This window comes from Moschus berezovskii, chromosome X (assembly GCF_049115385.1).
Source record: "Moschus berezovskii isolate FMDL1 chromosome X, NW_MosBer_1.0, whole genome shotgun sequence".
In the NCBI taxonomy this organism is placed as follows: domain Eukaryota; kingdom Metazoa; phylum Chordata; class Mammalia; order Artiodactyla; family Moschidae; genus Moschus; species Moschus berezovskii.
Genome location: NC_142488.1, coordinates 44,588,302 through 44,593,047, shown reverse-complemented (window position 1 = coordinate 44,593,047; position 4,746 = coordinate 44,588,302). Strand labels below are relative to the sequence as shown.

General features: G+C 42.5%; 1 pseudogene; it reads right to left on the bottom strand.

Moving 5' to 3' along the window:
- Positions 1-1,058: 1,058 nt before the first annotated feature.
- On the bottom strand, positions 1,059-3,041 carry LOC129564525 (ATP-dependent RNA helicase DDX3X pseudogene; annotated as a pseudogene).
- Positions 3,042-4,746: the final 1,705 nt, after the last annotated feature.

Sequence of the window (4,746 nt, the reverse complement as noted above, 5' to 3'; positions counted from 1 at the left end):
TCGTGTCCGACCCTTAGCGACCCCACAGACTGCAGCCTACCAGGCTCCTCCATCCATGGGATTTTCTAGGCAATAGTACTGGAGTGGCTTGCCATTGCCTTCTCCGTGTTTAAAGACTGCTGCTGCTGCTAAGTCACTTCAGTCGTGTCCGACTCTGTGTGACCCCATAGACGGAAGCCCACCAGGCTCCCCCGTCTCTGGGATTCTCCAGGCAAGAACACTGGAGTGGGTTGCCATTTCCTTCTCCAATGTGTGAAAGTGAAAAGTGAAAGTGAAGTCGCTCAGTCGTGTCCGACCCTTAGCGACCCCACGGACTGCAGCCTACCAGGCTCCTCCATCCATGGGATTTTCCAGGCAAGAGTACTGGAGTGGCTTGCCGTTGCCTTCTCCGGTGTTTAAAGACTATCGGGTTCTAAATACCTATCCAGGATTGAGTGAACAAATCAGAACCTTAACTTAATACAGTTCACCACATTAGAAACTAATTCCATTAATATGCTTCAAAAACATTTGTTGTTTGTTTCCCCCCAATCTGAAATATCAAAAAGCCCTAATGCAGGCTACTGCATAGGTTTTTTTCCTTATAATATTTATGGATGAATCGATGACTCCTGTTAAGTTGTATCACACCTGTGTGCCAAGGTTTGATTTTAGCTCAAGTTCAACAAATTTATTTTGTCAAAAATAATTGATATCTTGAGCATTACTGAGCCAACAGGACATCATCAAAATAAAAAGTTGTATAAAGTTAAAGGCACAGTACATTGACAAACAAATGATCCTCAGTCACAAATTACAAATGCAGTTTGGGATGGGGGTTGGGAGGGGAGTTAATCCAAACTACAGCAATGAAGTCTTCAAATCACCTTATGAATGGGGCTGCTGATTGTTCCTTTTGACTCTCCATGTGACCTTGAGCCCCCTTAAAAATTTTCATTGGAGAATCACAGCTGGTAATGTACTGAAAGTTCTTGAAGCTACACAAGGTATAGTCTGGCTAAGTTACATATGGTTTCCATATTAGCTTGTTTGGCAGGGTGACCTACTGCAAAGCAGGTTCAGTTACCCGGCAAGTCAACCCCCTGGGAGTTGTAATTTCCTCCTTATCCATCACTGTTGTAAAAGCCTCCATAGCCACCTCCACCAAACCCTCTGCTGCTTCCATGGCCACCTCCACCACTGTGGCTGCTGCTGGTGTGGCTCCTGCTGAAGCTGGAACTGCTGCCACCACTACTCTGTCGATAGTTTCTGGCACCAAATCCTCCACCGAACCTACTACTTTTGGCTCATGCACAACTGCTACCCTTGTAGTGGTATTCATAAGTCACATTTTGTAACCAAAATGGCACTTCTTATTTAGCTTCGAAAAGAAGATCCAACAAATCTTTGATAATATTTATGTTCCTCTCATTAAAGAATGAGGTGGCAAGGCCAAGGTATCCTACACATCCTATACAGCCAATGAAATGTACATATTCTTCAATATCACTTGGCAAGTCAAAATTGATAACATGTTTCACGTTTGATATGTCCAGTCCTCTTGCTGCTACTGTTGTAGCCATGAGAATCGGGCTTTTTCCTGAGCAGAAATGGTAAAGGGCCTCTTCTCTATCTCTCTGAGATAGGTCAGCATGGATACTGTTACAAGCATATCCTTCATGGTATCAGAAATCCTCTAGAGAATCTGCACCCTTTTTGGTCTCCACAAACACTAAGGTCAGTGAATCTTTGCCTGTTGCATTTAGAAGGTCAAGCAGAAATGACTGTTTGTCTGACTCTTCCACCCAAACTATTTTCTGTGTGATGTTCTCAGAGGTAGAGTCAACTCTTCCTATGGACAAAAAGATATATTCATCCAAGAAATCATGAGCAAACATCTGTATTTCCTTAGGGAAGGTAGCACTAAACATCACAGTGTGGTGAACTCCCTTTGGTGGCACAATATCTTGTTCAATGATTCTATGTATTTGAGGTTCAAACCCCATATCCACCATCTGATCAGCTTAACATAACACCAAGTATTTGCAGAAGTCTAATCAAACTTTCCCTCTTTCCATCATACCCACTAAACGTTCTGGAATGGTAACTAACAAATGGCATCCACGTTCTAAGTCTAAAATTTGCTAACCAATATCAGCACCACCATAAACCACACAAGGACAAACTCTAGATTGGTATGAAAATTTCCTGGCTTCCTCACAGATATGTACAGCCAATTATCTAGTTGGTGCTAACACCAAAGAGACTGGGTATTGTTTGCAGCACCCATATCTTTCATTTTCCTTCATGGCCCTCAGAGTCTGGGCTGGACCCACAAAATAAATCTGACTCAAGATGGGCAAGAGAAATGCTGCAGTTTTTCCAGAACCTGTTTGGGCACAGGCCATCAAGTCACTCTTCTCTTTGATAATAGAAATAGCATGCTTTTGCACTGGAGTTGGGTGAGTGTAACGAGTAAGCTCAATGTTTCCCATAATAATTTCTCCCATCTAACATCACTGAAACTTTCAACATGTGGAAGACAGTTGTTGCCTGTTGCCTCAACTGGAATGTCCTCATACTTTTCAAAGTTAATCCCAGTGTTGCCTCCAGAAAAGTTCTTGTTCCAAGCATTCATTTGGTGGGAGTGGCTTTGACCAATCATCTTCATCTGATTTGTCACACCAGCGACTATTTCTACATTCATATTTGCCTAAGCCACCTCTGCCACCACGACTGCCAAAGTTGTCATAGTCACCTCATCCACGATCACCAAACCTTTCTCTTGATCCAATTCCATGATCACTGAAGAAACTAGACTTCCCTCTTGAATCAAAATGGGAACAAAAACTGCTGTATGCTTCCTTATCTTTACTAGAACTCCACCCTGAACTGTCTTTATCATAGAAGCTTTTAGTACCTTCTCTGTTCCTTAAGTGAGGAGGAATATAGCACACTTTGCTGGCCACACTTCCTCCATTCTGATTATCTAATGAGTTTGGGTCTAGGTCAGCAAACTGCTGGTCTAGTCCAAGTGCATTTTCCACTGCCACACGACACATCCCAGAAGAGTACAGAGAACTCGGAGTCTTCTACTATTGAGCTAATGTGTTGGGTTCAACACGAAGGCCCTCTCACAGGAGTACTGTGGCTGTGATGATGTTTTTGTTTTGACAGAGTATATAAAACAGTGACCCAGAGCTATTTTGGAAAAATATGGAGCATACCAATCCCATCTTTTATATTGCTATCATTACCCTCCTGTTCATCAGTTTACTCACTTGTAAAATGCAGATAAGTTTTAGTGCCTGAGATTTTGAGGTATTTTGTTAGCATAGCATAACCTAGCCTATTTTGACACATGTGAATAAAAGAGTCCAAAATGCAGTACTTGGATGCAATCTCAAAAATGACAGAATGATCTCTGTTCGTTTCCAAGGAAAACCATTCAATATTACAGTAATCCAAGCCTATGCCCCAACCAGTAACACTGAAGAAGTCGAAGTTGAACGGTTCTATGAAGACCGACAAGACCTTTTAGAACTAACACCCAAAAAAGATGTCCTTTTCATTATCGGGGACTGGAATGCAAAACTGGGAAGTCAAAAACACCTGGAGTAACAGGCAAATTTGGCCTTGGAGCACGGAATGAAGCAGGGCAAAGGCTAATAGAGTTTTGCCAAGAGAACGCATTGGTCATAGCAAACACCCTCTTCCAACAACACAAGAGAACACTCTACACATGGACATCACCAGATGGTCAACACCGAAATCAGATTGATTATATTCTTTGCAGCCAAAGATGGAGAAGCTCTATACAGTTAGCAAAAACAAGGCCGGGAGCTGACTGTGGCTTGGATCATGAACTGCTGCTGCTAAGTCGCTTCAGTCGTGTCTGACTCTGTGCGACCCCATAGACGGCAGCCCACCAGGCTCCACCATCCCTGGGATTCTCCAGGAAAGAACACCGGAGTGGGTTGCCATTTCCTTCTCCAATGTGTGAAAGTGAAAAGTGAAAGTGAAAAGTGAAAGTGAAGTCGCTCAGTCTTGTCCGACTAGTAGTGACCCCATGGACTGTAGCCCACCAGGCTCCTCTGTCCATGGGATTTTCTAGGCAAGAGTACTGGAGTGGCTTGCCATTGCCTTCTCCGGATCATGAACTACTTATTGACAAATTCAGACTTAAATTGAAGAAAGTAGGGAAAACCACTAGAGCATTCATGTACGACCTAAATCAAATCCCTTATGATTATACAGTGGAAGTGAGAAATAGATTTAAGGTACTAGATCTGATAGATAGAGTGCCTGAATGAACTATGAATGGAGGTTAGTGACATTGAACAGGAGACAGGGACCAAGACCATCCTCATGGAAAAGAAATGCAAAAAAGAAAAATGGCTGTCTGAGGAGGCCTTACAAATAGCTGTGAAAAGAAGAGAAGCGAAAGGCAAAGGAGAAAAGGAAAGATATAAGCATCTGAATGCAGAGTTCCAAAGAATAGCAAGGAGAGATAAGAAAGCCTTGCTCAGCGATCAATGCAAAGAAATAGAGGAAAACAACAGAATAGGAAAGACAAGAGATCTCTTCAAGAAAACTAGAGATACCAAGGGAACATTTCATGCAAAGATGGGCTCGATAAAGGGCAGAAATGGTATGGACCTAACAGAAGCAGAAGATATTAAGAAGAGATGGCAAGAATACACAGAAGAACTGTACAAAAAAAATCTTCATGACCAAGATAATCACGATGGTGTGATCACTCAGCTA